The sequence below is a fragment of the Dermacentor variabilis genome, chromosome 10 (genome assembly GCF_050947875.1).
Source record: "Dermacentor variabilis isolate Ectoservices chromosome 10, ASM5094787v1, whole genome shotgun sequence".
Classification (NCBI taxonomy): Eukaryota; Metazoa; Arthropoda; class Arachnida; order Ixodida; family Ixodidae; genus Dermacentor; species Dermacentor variabilis.
The window spans coordinates 122,031,689-122,048,162 of NC_134577.1; the positions used below are offsets into that span (position 1 = coordinate 122,031,689).

Sequence of the window (16,474 nt, forward strand, 5' to 3'; positions counted from 1 at the left end):
TCACCACGTGCATTCTGTTCTAGAAGCTGAAAAGGTAATGCTAATCTGTGTAATGCATCTGTCGAATGCCGACAACAGTATGATGCTGATGCGGTGACAACAATGGCATGATCGACGATGGAATGACAATTCTAGAGTCATCACGATTGAGGCATAACGACTTTGGGATGATGAGTGCATGCATGGCAATGACTGCGTATTTACTACACAGTGTGAAGGCGGCAGCATCAGACGGCGTGATATTACAACTGATTTGAAATGACAATGCAATGATGACGACAGATTGAAGACTGTGAATGGTGAACAATGATGCGTCCACTTGGCAAGTAAAGAAAAACATATGAGGACAGCTAAGCATGTCTTATCTGAGTTGTGATTGCGAAAGCATTAATGCCCAATTGAACGCCGCTGAGCAGCCCTTCGAGTTTTACGCTGCAAGTGATGCACCCTAGAGCTACATTGGGCCCGAGCTAGCAAGCAGCAGCAGCCTGCGATGCCAACACCGCATGCCACCGACGTGCTGCATGACCAGAGACCAGGAAACAGCAGTGGCCACCAAGGCCGGCAGGCACGCGCAGCAGTTAAGCCCAGTGGAGGGGGGAGATACGGACCCGGCGGCGGCTTGCGAGAGCAAGGATGACGTGGCGTCGCGGCGACGCCCTCTCCCCTCACGCAACACCTGGTGAACTATAGCGACAGCAGGTGTACCCTTTCACCCGCTCTGTTTCGTCGAGGTGCGCTCGTGACGTGGTCGCAGCCAATGGGATTTGAGGTGCTGTTTCACTGAGACGACAGACGCCGGCTTTTTTGCTCAATGGGCCATTTGACGCTTTTGCATAAATAATCGCTACAGAATAATGACGACGAGGTTATGTTGAGCTCGTGTTCATGCTTCGTCTACACGGACCACCCTACCTGTGTACTTTTGGTACTGGGGCCAATTCTGTACCATGCAATACACTCAGCCATGGAGCACCTGCAACGATCACGCGATAGGCAAAAAACGCTGTGCTTTAAACATGCACCCATAGAGTGCCCCAATATTGCAACCAGCCGATCCGTGCATAGTGAAGCGTCCGCAAGGCCGCGTTTGCCACGTGGCCGTGCTATGCGAGTGTGTGGCTGATATATCAATTGAGTAATCGAAAGACTGGTTCTGAATGCATTTACTAACCAATTTGAGTCCGCGCCACTTTTATGTGCTGCTTTGAATAACTGCGTGTGGTACCGCGGTTCCCGCAGTTGCCCAATGCATGTGGCGCATACTTTAGCAGCAGCGCTCGGCATGTTTCGACTAAAGCAATTTCATTTCAATTCTGCTCGCCACTCATGGCGGCTGTAGCTGCTTATAATTATACAGTACTTTGGTTATAAAGTACAGTAAGTCTAGTTAATAAATTTTATTGGGATGTGAGGTTTATTTTGTTAAATCGAGAACTTCGTCAAATTGAAACCACTTGATTAGATCACGCAACATGCCATAAAATTGATGCAAGAGCCAAAAATGTCGTTTTTGCCTACATTCACACTTATTGTAGAAGTTGAGCATGTACTCTGCCTTAACAGAAGAAACGATTAAACATTCTTAAAAGCTATATATGTCAGTGATACTAAAATCACCAGAACTCAATTAGACCTACTATACCCACATTTTTTTTTAATTATGGCAAATCAGGCAAGATATTAGTTGATTCTAGGTTTTCAGTGCTCGTGAATGTGACAGTGAAAGTATTCAATGTCATGTAGTGTAATGCAACGAAAACAAGGACACAAGAAAAAGCAAAACACAGACATAATTAGGCGCTTGTGACTGTGTTTCATTTCTTCTTGTGTTCTTGTTTTTGTTGCGCTACACTACATGCTGTTCCATGATGATCTACGAACAAGCCCACATTGCCGCCCCCGTGTAGAGAACAGGTAATTTCGTTATACACTTCAACTTTGATGTAACAAGGTAGGCAAAATCGGCAATTCGCTTCGTTATATAGAAATTTCCTTGTATTGAAATTCGATCTGTTATGCAAATGAGTACAGTCGCCGATCGATTTTTGTTGCACGAAAAGGGGCCATGCAATTTTCCGAATTATTGGGCAATAAAAAAAAGCAAGTTTGAATGAGAAAACATTTTATTTTGACGAATATAGGAGTCAGCGATGAATGATACGGTTTCATGCCACGTTGATATCTTCACATCAGCGGTACGTACGAATTAAGTGATGCCATATGCTTTCGCGTGCACTCCGCCCCCAAAGCGTCGCCCGGTCGCACTGCGACGACGCTATCATGAAAAGCGCCAGCAGCTGGGAGCGAATGCTTCGTCTGCTTCTCGTTCCAACGGGTCATCAAAACTCGAGATTGCGCCATTCCTTCAATACTAAACGTGCTGGAAAACAGCTTACATGATGCCACGCCGTCTTGGCATGCCCGCTCTTTCCACATGCAGCAGATATACCTCTAGAGCAGGGTGCGCGGGTGCATATGCGCTCAGCCACGCGCAGTCATGGCCGAGACGCGCGCCAACTTACCCCCCCACTCCGCCCCCTCGCGCGCGCTTGATCGCGTTTCCGCGAGCTCGCTTTCCTTCCCCACTTTTTGCCATTGCTCGCGTGGGAAGGCCGCACTTACGAAGCCACCATCTTTCTTGTCTCACCCTCGCACTCTTTCACTCCCACCTAAAGCACCAGTGCGCGGGGCGCGATAGGATCTGATCGCACTTGGACTTAATTTATACGGAACATGATGCGACTCCAAGATGTTGTTCTTGTCGCGCTGCACGCAGTTTGAGAGGTGCGTTTGCAAGCAGCCGCTTGTAATTCAATCATTTGACTATCTGCGTCCGCGGAAGTTACCACTGATTGTCTTGGCACTCCTCTGCGGCAGAAGCGAAATTTCGTTATATTGAAATTGCACACAAGCACACTTCTTTATATTGAGGCTCTAAATGCATGGTGTGCTATGGAGAAGAGGTTATGAAAAGTTAAATACTTCGAGAAATATCGAGAATTTCGTTATACTGAGGCTTAACTGTATAGAGATTTGAATTTATGTACCTTGTTGTTCAGCTCCTTGGGTCATGGTTTCTATGACTATGACTCATATAACTCTGTATCTGTTGCGTAGAAAATCTCTCTCGCCCCGTTTCCCTACCGTTCTCCTTTTGGAGGAGGCCCCCTCTTGATGCTATCCTTGTTCCACTCTTGGCCCACATCATTTCATAATCGAGGCATGTGAGGCCACAGTTCCTTATGCGATGCAGCTCTGACATCATGCGTACCATACAGAATTGTACATGAGCCTGAGCCCATGCATAACCATTCTTCTGATCAAATGTTAATTTTTAGACTGACGTCCTTTCCTCTTGCATGACAGTTATCTCTGCTGTATTGTTGCTGCTCTCTCATGTATGTATACCAATCAATTATCTTAGTCAATTTCTTCTTGAACATTGAGTCCAATCTTTGCCAACTTAAGTGTGTGTTGAATGTTGAATGTGTGTGTTGTGTGTTGAATGTCACAATATGCCTCCACCTTATCCATTTTAGCATCCTCAATTCAGTCACTTCTCCATCCTGACTTCTAGATGACATTATTAAAATTGTTTAGGTTCCATACAGTATTGATGGTCATGTATTGTCTTATAAGTTTATTAGACAGTGAAAATCTTCAACTTGACTGGAACCTGTGTAACAAATATCATAATGCATCTTTTCAGTTTTTCCAAACTATGTCAATTCTGCTGATTCTGTGGGCTGTCCAAATTTTCCATGTTGGTGTTTTCAGTTATATCAGTCTTCTCTATGGTTTACCCTCAAGGCTTCCCTTTCATCTACTCTGAGAAATTGGCATGCGGCTACCAGATGTGGGCAGCTTGCCTCACAACATATGCACATGCTCAGCTACTTTTGCCAACCTTTGTCCTAGATGTCAATCAGCATGAGCGAAGCAGCGAGAATGGGGAATTATGAAATTAAGGCAGAGGTTCGAGCATTAAGGGAAGTCATACTTATGAGGTGAGTACATGTGAAGAAAAGTATTCAGAAATGTTGGGAATTTGCAGTTTCCTGTTTATTGGTCTAGTAAACTCTCCCTAGCTATTTCAGTTATTTCATCATGTGTTGCAATATTTAGTTGCAATATGTTCTTCTTAAGTGCTGCCACACTTACTACTAGAAGTTTGAGAACTTATATTTCTTATTCACTTGGTTCATTCATACCTACAAGCAGCAGTCTTTTCACTTTACATCAGCTATTGAATGTAATGCCCAGATATGTTCTCAGTCTACTTCAGTGGGAGTCACTAACACAGTGAATGATCATGAAGCATGTGTGTTCTTAGAAAGTGCCTTCATGTGATGCAGCTGTAAGTTAAGGTAGGGGATGCTTTGGAAAGCATGTTATGTGACTTACATGAGAATTATTTTATGCCAGAAAGCACACAAATATTTGTGTTTATTTCTGGTGTTCTTCTTCCTTAATTACTTTCTTGATTCAGCGCATATACATGAAGCAAGAGATCTTGGCTTGTTCTTTCTTTACATTAGCAAATTACATTAATCATATAATAGCACACTTTACATAATTGAGCACATTATAAGTCACTTGGCGAGCAAAACATGTACTTGTCTTTTTGAATATACCAGCTTAATGTTTTAGTGTTTGCAGTTTGGACGTGATTCTTGAGAAGCACTACATCTGCTTCAAGTATATGACGTATCATTGCTTTTGCTTAAAAATAATCCTAATCTTCCTTGATAGCTGTCCTTTTTTTACTAGACAGTATAAGCATGGTGCTTAATTCCAAGATAAATATGCCTGCTGTAACTGTATGCATCAGTGTTTGACTATTCATTACCTACTATTCCTATTAGAAAAATGTGTTTGCCAACCTCCAACTATTTGCATTGAAGCAGTGAAGAGTTTGACGGCAGCCTGTCTGGTTTGGTCAAAAGAGGCACGGTAAGTAGTTTAAAATTAGATGCTAACCATAAAAATGAAGAATAAGAACTGGTTCAACTGGAGCTTTGTTCACAATCTTTGCGAACAAGGCTTTCAAGTGGGAGCCGAAGCATCTATCTTGTATGCCCGATCTTCATTTGCTTATTATTATTATTATTATTTGAATTCATCTAGCCCTAAAGAGGTGGCAATTTATTTCGAATACTACTCTTTGCATTTTGTTTCCATTGCTGAGTTTTCTTTTTAAAGTAACTTCATGCACCACACAAGTACAACTCAAACATTTTCATTCTTTCAAGGACGTCACAACTAGTGGAAGGTGTTCTGCACTAACATAATTATTTTGAGATTTCCAGTAAATACGTAGTCCTCATAAAAGGTATCTAAATAATTTTGGCCTAAGCGGTTATACATTAACCATGTAGGCTTCATCAACTTCTGACATCACTCGGTCTTGGCAAACTTGTGAGCTGACAAGTTTGAGCATGCAGTCACTTCCCTCCATATTTGTTTCGATGAAGGCTTGCCCTTTGGTGCTACTCTGGATCCACCCCTGTTTCCTGTGATTACCACTACAGGCTTCAAGGCACACACCCTCAGGAAGACTTTTCATGCACAAACCTGGTTCTTTCACACTTTTACTAAGACAGACATTGAAAGCAAGGATGGCATAGCAGGCATGTTGGTTACAGAAGTACTTTATTAAATAGCTTTGTAAGTATTCATCTTGTGGACATTTCCATATCCTCTTCTTCTGAATTAGCTGGGGGAGCATGTCTCCTTCTCATGCATACCCCAGCCCAGCCAATCAGAACTTCAGCAGCGGATGAAATGGACATTTCCACTAGGTGGACACGGAATACATCCCCTGTGCTCTGTCCTATCTTTCCACCCTTTGTTCCACCCTCTTTCCAACCAGTAGTTTACTGAATACTCAGTAAACTACTGGTTCAGCATGTTGGCCACCTTAATCAATCTTCCAATAGCTCAGCACTTAAAAGGTATACAATACAAATAAGGCACTGTAAACCCAAGCAGTTAGGCTGGCGATTGCTGCTGTTATGCACCATACAGGCAGACGCAATGGCTTCACTGTAGCTTTCTAAGTTAACATTACTGAACTTTGAATTTAGAGAAGGCAGAATATAAAAACAGACTAGCATCTTATGTGCTTCACGCCTCTGCTTTTTTGTGTTACTAAAATAAGTATGTTGAACCTAAATGAAGTAAAAGGAAATTGTCACACTAATTTCATTTCACTGTCTTTTTAAAGGTATAGCAAGATTTTTTAATTGCATTACGAGTTGTTACTTGTTTCGATCTTAATGTTCATTTCTCATACTCCAATTGGACTACAACTGTTCCCTCATCCACAGCTATCAAGGCCTTATGGCAACTTTGGAAACTCTCTGAACTGAGTAAACTATGCATTGCATTATTTCTTAATACATTTTCATGGCTGCCTTTAACCTCTATAGTTCCTCATTAAAGCCAGCATCTCTCTTGTGACCACATTTAAAGAGCTTGTGGTAATGTATGCCTAACAAGAAAGATGGGTACATTGTAGTGCTAGTATGCTCTAAGTAAATTGTTTTATGCAAGAATTGCTGACATAATTGTCTGACAAATACTGCATCATGTTTGCTATTTTGCCTTCTGTTTCAATTTCACTGCATCTATACATTTTACCAGTGCATGAGTAGAGTTCAAGGCTGTTCTTCAAAATGCTCATGAGCACTTATCATGATCAGTTCCCCATATAAGTGGTTTTGCTGATGAGAATACAGGAATACGAGCAAAATTGACATGGAACCAACATATAGATAACGTCTGCATGACTGCCTATCAAAAGTTATATTTTCTGAGAAAAAAAACTGGAACATGCATCGCGTAATGTAAAACTTATTGCATGCGCCGCCTTCATTAGGATGATACTAGAATATTCAGCCGTTGTTTGGAGTCCCCATCAAGTGACGCTTAAGAGGAAGTTAGAAAGGATACAGAGTCTGGCGGCACGTTTTATTTGTTCGACATACCGAAGGAAGGAATCGGTCACGCTTATGTTACAGCGTTGCAACTTCTATCTCCTTGAGGTACGTAGGAAAAAATATAGGCTGAAGGTGCTTTATCAAATAATGCAGGATCAACTTTAGATTGATAAGCTCAAATATCTACATTCTCCAGGCAAAAGATACCTGCGAACTAACCACGACTACGTCATAAAGCCGGACTGTACCAACAGTGATACATATCGATACTCATTTTTCCTGGATGCGATAGAAATGTGGAACCAATTGCCAAACGCTATTGTTAGCCTAAAAGATGTCACCGACTTTGAAAATGCTGCTGAAGCATATTTATGGGAGTTTTCGATTTAGTTTTGAAGTGCCAAGTGATATGTGCGACTTGATATTCATTGTACGTATTTTGATAAATGTCAGAAGTGTGCTGAACAGCATTCAAGTGAACATCTTATTCACTGTGAATTGACAAGTGTTAAGCAACTTTACGTACATTGACATTGTCCATATTTGATTTATGTAATTGTATTGTCCTCGCTGTTATGACCCTCTATGAGGGTTGACAGTATTAATAAATAAATAAATAGACAACGAGGAATGTGGGTAAGAACACTTTATTTTCAGCACACATGTTTTTTTAATGAACGGCTGTTATACTGCTAAAATCTGCACATTTAATAAAAGTACACTGCTCTGCTTCATCATTCCATGCTAAGTGCAAGTATCCTGTACCAGGAAGTCAAACCAAGACGTGGGATGTTCAGTCTGTGAAAATAAAAACGAGTTTGAAACATTAACGTGCAAAAACTAAAGCACACTCAAGAAAATAAACACAGCACAGGAACATATTCAATGAATCAGAATTACCTTTGAGAGCAAACATATAGTTTCTATGGCACAGTGAAGAAACCTTATTCCTCCGGCTTTTTTTGTGCGCGAGAAAATATGAAAGTGCATGCATTCTCCCCATATTGTGTATCTGTCACCTTTTCACACACAACAAAGATGTTGTCTCAATGTGCCCAACTGTCTTTGCATATCCATTTCTCTGCTCTCATACTATGGTACCTACAGTTAAAGGCTGTAGCAATGCTTAGCTTGAATGAACGAACACAAGCTACATGCACTGTGCTGTTGAACATGGCATTGTAAGTTAAGATTCATGCACAGCACATTCATGTGCTATAAGCATTTGATTGTTATTGTAGGCGAGATAAATAAAAAGAAGGTATGTAATTAAGAATGTTCCCTAATAAGCTGTGCAGAAGTGCTCTCCCGTTTGGACAGAAGCCGAGCACAGCTGCAGTGAACAAGAAGCCAACTTATACAGCATTTAAAATCTAGGTTCTAAATGTGCTACAGATTTTTCTGAATTCATGGTCGAAAATCTAAGTGTTAAAGGTGACAAACATTTAAACAGGTCTCTATTCGGACTGGTAATGCTATGTGTCACCTAGTTTGATAAAATATGCCATATCACTGGTCTCCCAAGCTAAGGCTGCTGTCCAGTTGCAAGTGCAAATTACTCAATTATGTCTAGGGCACGTTTGAGCAAAAGGCAGCCAAGATTACTGTGCCATTGAGGTCTATTTCCTGACATCTGATTTCTTCTCAGAAAGCTACCTCTCTAAAAAAAAAACCTTCACAACAACATAACCCAAACCTTTCTTGAGAAAAGCCATCACACTGGTCTTTGAACACTAATTACACAGTGGCTCCTTGTGATGTAATGTTATGTACGTCAGCACCTTACAAAGTACAGGAAAATTTAATAATGGCAGCGTGACAGCTACACAAAAAAGTAAAGGGATAAAACATCACACAGGCTGCCATCAGTGTTCATATCTCTATTTCAATGTGGATGTTTTTTAGCAGTGAATACATGTTCTCATTAAACTGAGTCATAATATTACAAAAGCGAAGGGCAAGGGTCTTTACATTCTAAACTGACAAATGTGCTTTATTACGAATCACCGCAATACAGGAGGTGTTTTGCAGTGAACGGTCACGTAAGGTTTTGGCTAACTACGGCGGGCGTGTCCCGCAGCGAGGCCTCTTGTGTATTGCGGTAAAGCGTATTATTGTGACAAGAGCTAACCTGGCATGTGTGGCTTTAGCCAACAAAAGTTCTCAAGACATCATGCATCCTGCCGCGAAAATCTGCTTTGTTGAGAGTAGAACATTAGGTTCGTCGCTGACAGAAACCGTACATTCCAGATTCACGTAAATCTTTCCCAATATCGGCATGCTTCACCGCAACACACAAATATGTTGCGGTGATAACGGTGGTCGAACAGGCTGGTGCTAATGTTTCGACAGGGGAGCGTGCCTTCATCAGGGCAACTGCTTTCCTTGGCAGTTTTCATATACGTGAGCCCCCCCCCCCCCACCCCCACTCCCAACAGGGGAGATTTAGCTGGACCTTTGCCAAGAAACGTACCGACAAGCGTTTGGTAGTGGCTGGTAGAGATGCAGGAGTCTAAAAAGCGTTGCGAAATTCGGTTCCGTAAGGTTAGCTTCATCGCAATACAAATATGTTAAGCAGATAGACATACATGTTTTGCGGTTAATCATAGCAAGGGTACCTCGCCTTTGATGCAAAGCAGCTTCCCAAGAGGCACGCTAATCCAGTGGCTAGTTATGCAGTTCCCCGCATGCGAGTGAGTTCCCTGCGTTCGGCGGTTTCCCAGTGACATACAATATGACATTGACAATGACAAAGCAGTTGAACAGGAAACTACGAAATTACGTAGCTATTATGGAAGAAATCAACAGTTCAGAAAAAAATGGCCGTGTAAACATTAACTGGCTTACGAGGTCGACAAGCCAACGGTTCAAAGCATCACAGCCACGTCCGAAATAGCGCTGAAGGCCGGCCAGTACACTTAGGCGCCTCGGCGCGCGTAATTTAATAGGAGACGGCAGGTCCACAAGTACATCATTAAGGAACACATATTATATATGTCGGTGAAAGCGGTCACTCTTCAGTTCTGACATGCTTCACCGCGTAACGCTAGTATACTGCGGCGAAGCTGACTTCACGACGCCGATTTCTTCAACTCATCTAGCGAGGCAGGTCCGTTTATCACACTTGGCAACGTTTGACATTTTCTGCATTAATTTCGTTTGTTCTTTTTAATTTTATTATCACAGTGACCCTGTATCACGCAGTAGCAGAGCTAGTGCCGCGTCTTAGCTGCGTTAGGAAAGGTATAAGCGTGTATGCAGCAGGCACGGCGGCATTGGCTCTTGTTTGGAAACTTCAAGAGACGCTCTTCCGCGGAGCGATGCCATTTGTATTATTAAAAGAATGCAGGTGATGATTAAATGAGCCGCAGCAAAACTAAAAAAGCAGTAGTAATGCTGTTCTAAGATCCTCTCGCTAGAGCGAGATGGTCTTAGAAAAAAAGCGCGATGTAACGCGATCTGACGGAACAGCTCGTCATGCCAGTGCTTTCTTACGTCCTCGTTCTTACGCGCACCCTCCCCTGAATCAGACTACTGAAAGGTTCTGTGCACGCACAGACGATCCTGACGGAGGCAATACCACTCACATGAGCAGCTCCATATAAGATGCCACAGCCCATTCCACATGCCGGCTGCAATTTGATGCGGCCATGAGGCAAAATATGCGCACAAGGTACCTAATGGTAACGCATCAAACAGCTCACAGCCCCAATCCTTTATTACACGCATATAGCGTGGAAAGATGAATTACTCACGCTCTAAGTGGGCACGGAATACGGACCGCTTCGCAGCGCAGCCGGCTCCGTAGACAGACGCCATGGAAATGAGCGGATGTGACATCATGGGTTATAGCGGACGTGACGTCATAGGTGAACGTAGACATTTCGGGCACCTTTCGTCTGCTGTGCCCCGGGCACAGCAGACACGGCCTATTTTCCTTGTGACGCATCCCACGGACCGCCGCACCGATCAGCCAGTGCTACAGTGCACTAGTGCCGAGAATGCATATTAGACGGCACTGTTTATCTAAGGTTCCTTCAAACTTGTAAGAGCCTTTTTCACAATCACTTAAACGTAACATTACCTGGTTACGGTGCTGCTACACGGCAGAATGTGTAAATGGCAGACGACCGAAGTGCGGCATGTGCGCGCACTTGTTTAGAGAAAATAAAGAGTATTCATCATTTATCTCGCAATGTAAACTCACATTCCTGACACATGGTTCAGGTCTGCCGTCCGCCGAATAAGAGCGGTCGTGAATGAAGTCGCTAAATGAGTGCTTTGCGGCGTCATTGCACGCGCGGGAAACAACGTTCGTTTTACATAGTAATATCGCTGCGCTGTCAACAGCCATTCTCTGGTAACCTTTCTCCGCTCAAGTGCTCTGTGCAGATGTGACAGAGGTTGTGTGTGCGGTCGGTATTTGTGATTTTCTAGAAATAAGCTTCATTACAAAGTGCATGATCAGGCTGCGTGGTCGTCGGTTCTACTAGAGCGGGACAATCAATAAACGTACAAGCATGGACGTACACGTGCTGTTGCCAAATAAACCTTAAGGTGGGTCCATTTAATACTGGTGATTTAATCGTGGATGAAAGACTGGGATGTTCTCTTTATGTGCTTGCTTCAAAGTAGGATAAATCGAAACTTGGCCAACCAATTTTACTAGTGTTATAAGGTTTTGTGAGAAAGGGTGTTGTGTATTGCTTCGTAACAAGTGACTTTAAGAGTGTGACATTGACTCCCATCGCACGTGTATTATCCCGGCTGGGAGTCATGTTCATCTGCTCAGCAGTGCTTCAAGAACCCTCTGAGCGTTTACACGTTGATATTACAGCCACTTGTGAATTCTGGTCCTAATGTAAGCATTTAGGGGTTTTAGCACTCATTTTAGTGATAACTTTAGACGTTAATTCTATAGTGTATATTGTTGACTGACAAGAGAAGCTGGGTCTGGTAAGTTTTACATCTTGACACTAAGAACCTGTGGCATGATGAGTTTACACAAAAGAACAGTGCAGGTGCCATCATATATACGTTCATTGTCCTCACCTTGTTGTGCTTTGAGTCCTGAACATCACTGTCAGATCTTTTCCATCTCGTCAAAATGTTAAGCGTCTATGGTAATTGATGTCTAAACATTGTAGTACATATGCCTTTGTGCTACCATCAGTGAGAAACAGCAGTCAAGGTTCCTGAACAAGAACAAACTTTAATTTGGCTTGTTTGCCATTGGGTGCACACTCAATATCTGCTGAAGAATCTTCCCTGAAGCCCACTGCGCAGACTGCTTTGATAGCCTTATCGTGGAGTGTCACTCAGTGATGTGCACAGCTGTGGCTGAAATGACTGTGGTACTTTGGCATGCTGCAGACATGGTCGTAGATGTACTAAATAAGATGTGTCCGATTTATGCACAGTTTACTGCACCATGCCCTCCAGTCATGTTGTGCTGTCCCATAGCCCTCAATTCTTTGGTGCAAAAGCATGCCGCTGCACAACAGTTCTCAATTGTAGCATGGTGTAGCATGGTGTGGTTTCAGGGAACCGCTGCACCTGCTCATTAGCTGGTGCTGCTGAGGTTCGCAGCACCATGCAAACGATGCTCACAGGGGTGATGTTTGCAGAGACAGAGGGCACCTCCAGTGGGTGTGCATATGCTCCGTAACCTCTTAAGCTTGAAGGAGCTTGAAGGTATCAACATGCAGTCAAAGAAGTGTCCAGCACATTGATATTTGTTGCGGGCACTGTTACTTTAAAACCTCGTTAATATGTAGTTGGCGGGTAACGTGGATCAGGTATGCACTAATCAATGTATTAATTAGCCGGCAATCACAGATGAGCGGCTATAGATTTACTGGCTAAAAAAAACATGTTAATTGTCACTCAAACACACGCAGACAAGCTTTATTTGCGGGCAGGCAGCAAAAAACTTGTTACTTTCACTTGCCACCGTAGCGACCTTGCAGTGGTGACGGCATCCTAAAACACGGCAAGTCTGCCAGCCAGTTTCTCCATCAGTCCCCACTTCTCTGCAAATGCCCTGGTGATGGTCAACACACTAGCCATGTCAGATACGGAAGGGCCATCATCCATGTCGTCATCCGTGACGATGACGTGGAAGTGCTAGAAGCTATGGGAGCAGGAAACACATCATGGCTACCATGTTTTGACGTCACTATTGGTGGCAATGCAGTACGGGAAAGGTCCGTATGCCACAATTTTGCTATCTATGATCTGCAAGCACAACATTTTGTCAATGTCACACTTGTACACTTGTAAAATGAAGTAAATACTACACATTAACCACTTGGCATGCATCAAGTGACTACGGTTTAAGCAGTCATTCGTCAGTGTCATGCTTGTACCCTCTGAAAAATGAAGTAAATACTACACATTAACCTTTTGGGCAGGGGATTCATTATGGCTACATTTAAATTGGAATTGCTTATTAAGTGGGTACATATTGATACATGCATATTGCGTGTTTCTTGTGGGCGATGCACACAAGCGCCCTGACAAAGACGACCAACGCTCTCTGGCTCTCGAGCTGTCGGCTGAACTGGCCAGCAGTGCATTATCTTTTGTAAATAGTCTTCAGTTCTTAATCCTTCGTTTGTGTAACATTTTGGTGGAGGGTGCCGTTCCTCGCCCAGGACGGTGCGGCAGCGGCTGCACCGTCCTGCTTTCCACCATGGCTCCCGGTGACGGACACCTCATCTGCTTCTACTCCTGCGACCCTGCCAATAACTTGCGTTACGGTTACTAACCCCTGCAATCCTGGCATATGCTCCGGCCAAGATAAGGTCGACGTTGAGGACTGGCTCAACCTGTATGAGCGTGTTAGCCAAAACAACCGCTGGGACCCTACCTTATGCTAGCCAATGTCCTATTCTACTTGGGTGGAACTCCTTGTGTCTGGTTCCAGGCACACGAAGACGAGATCTCTAGCTGGGATGCTTCAAGGAGAAGCTCAGCGACCTCTTTGCAAATCCCACCGTTCTGCCGAACGGTGGGAATGGTGGGCTGGCTGTTAGAAAAGAGCTTGCTACCCGAGTTCAGTCTTCTACTGAATCGTTTGTCTCATACATACAAGAAATGCTCACTCTTTGCCGGAAAGTCAATGACAAAATGTTTCAGGTTGAGAAAGTCGGCCACATACTCAAAGGGATCGCGGATGACGCATTCAACTTGTTGGTCTTCATAAATGTGTCCACAGACGTCATTGTCAAGGTATGCCACCGCATCTTTCCACAGTTCTCCCAGCTCCCTAACACAGCTGCGAGGTCACCTTGCGTCGACCTTACCGCTTCACTACCCTTAAGTGAGGACGTCACACTATTGTTCACCGTGAAATCGAGGCTACAAGTCCTGTGCCATTCCATCCACACCCACTTGACCCCACCATTGATCAACCAGGCCTAGCGATCTCATTCAGGCAGTTGTGCGGCAAGAATTTGCCAACCTCGGTTTTCCTGCTGCCTACTCCGTCTCCCAACCTGACGCCCGACTGGTGCTGACAGCTATGCGTCACAGCGATCTGTATTCCCCTCCCAGGTACAGCAACCCTACCCAGTGGAGAACTCTGAACAACAAGCCTTTTTGCTTCCATTGCCTCCACATTAGCCACGTTGCTTGCCACTGCCGCACCTCCTGGACTTCGCCATATTCGAGCTCCTTTACCCTGTCTTCTCGCCCATATGCCGACCCACGCCGTTACTCGCCTCACCGTATACCTCCTACCTCAGGCATCACCTCAACGCCGTGGGTCCCCGTCGAACAAGCCACACCGCTATTCATCACCGACCAATTTTGGACCCTCCCAGACAGAAAACTAGACCATGCAGCTCCTGGGGCTAGTGCTGCATTATCTTCGTCGTGTTGAAATCCTCCACTGACGCTCCCAACGAACCAGAACTTACTTGATGTTCATGTCGACGGTGTCCCTTTGACGGCGTTAATAGATACTGGAGCCCAGGTGTCCACAATGAGTTGTAAGCTCCGTAGTCGACTGAGGAAGGTTCTCATGCCTCCTACTACTCGAGCCGATGGCCGATGGTAGCACTGTTGACGTTGCAGGAATGTGTACTTCCCCTATCAGTATCGCTGACCGCCACGTTCCTGTTCTTTTTACAGTGCGGATCAATTGTCCCCATGACCTAATCCTTGGACTCGACTTTCTTACGGTGCATTCAGCTTTGATCAACTGTTCTGCCGATACCCTTTGCCTCGAACTTCCTCTACTCGTGCATATTCGTGCCGAACTGCCGAACAACTTTAGTACGACTGCCTTTGTTCGCCTGCCACATAAAGCCTTGACTTTCGTCGATTTGCTATCATCTTTTCCTGTGCCAGATGGTGATTACGTTGCCACACCTGTTCCTGATGTCCTTTTGATGCGCAATATCGCTGTGCCCCACTCCGTCTAACCCTCGCCGATAACCGGACATGCCTCCCTGTTGTCAATTTTGGCCTGACAAAGGAAGTTCTACCCCAAGGCATATCGTTTACAACGCTGCGTGCTATAGGAGAGGACCATGTCACAACGTTTTCAGTAAACGTCTGCTCAGATTCTTCACCATGTCTACAGGATGCTATTTGCCCTGAAGCAACATTTTGTCCCATGATTGCTGCGGACCTATTGCCTGAACAAGCAGCAACTCTGTGTCACCTTTTGGTTTCCTACCATGACATCTTCGACCTCAACAATCTCCAATTGGGCCAGACTTCAATTGTTAAGCATCACATAAATACTGGTGATGCCAGTCCTATTCATCACCGGCCATATCGAGTTTCTGCTTTAGAGCGTAAGGTTATTCAAGATGAAGTGAACAAGATGCTTGCAAAAGGTATTGTTGAACCTTTGTTGAGGCCTCCGGCGTTGCCCATGGTACTTTTTAAAAGGAAAGATGGAACATGGTGTTTCTGCGTAGATTATCGTCGTCTAAACCGCATAGGAGGTCCCGATACAGTCTTTGACTATGGGACCTCCTTATGTATACTACGCACATGCAATTATCTGTATTTTTACTAATAAATAAATTATGAAATTATGAAAATTATGAAAATTATTATTACCAAGAAAGATGTCTACCCCTTGCCTCGCATTGACGATGCCCTCAGTTGTCTCCACGGTGCCAAATACTTTTCATCAATAGACCTTCGGTCTTGGTTATTGGCAAATTTCTGTAGATGAAAAGGACCAAGAGAAGACCGCGTTCGTCACCCCTGATGGTCTATATCAATTCTATAACAAGGTTTTACTGTACAATGGTAGTATTTATTATTATTATTATTTATTTATTTTTAAAGCTCTTGGCAGATTTGCTTGACTATGCTCCAGGACGAGCAGGCAATGTCGTTTATGGCACAACTTTCTGGAAGTGTTTTAGAACTTTACAGAAAGCATAAGAAGCTCGCCCTGATTTAAAAAAAAGCAGCCATATGCACTGGGCCACTGAGTGATCCAATGAAGTAAATAACACGGCCTACACCTCATCGCTTGATTCAAAAGTGCGAGCAGCGTGCTG

General features: G+C 43.9%; 2 long non-coding RNA genes across 2 annotated transcripts; both read right to left on the reverse strand.

The window, feature by feature from the left end:
• Positions 1–7,575: 7,575 nt before the first annotated feature.
• LOC142560937 (uncharacterized) lies at positions 7,576–10,833 on the reverse strand. The gene is made up of 2 exons (XR_012823479.1): positions 10,700–10,833; positions 7,576–7,742 (listed from the first exon to the last, which is right to left on the reverse strand). It is a non-coding gene; the product is annotated as an uncharacterized LOC142560937 (long non-coding RNA).
• Positions 10,834–12,835: 2,002 nt separating this feature from the next.
• On the reverse strand, positions 12,836–16,166 carry LOC142560938 (uncharacterized). Its single transcript, XR_012823480.1, has 2 exons — positions 16,023–16,166; positions 12,836–13,077 (listed from the first exon to the last, which is right to left on the reverse strand). It is a non-coding gene; the product is annotated as an uncharacterized LOC142560938 (long non-coding RNA).
• Positions 16,167–16,474: the final 308 nt, after the last annotated feature.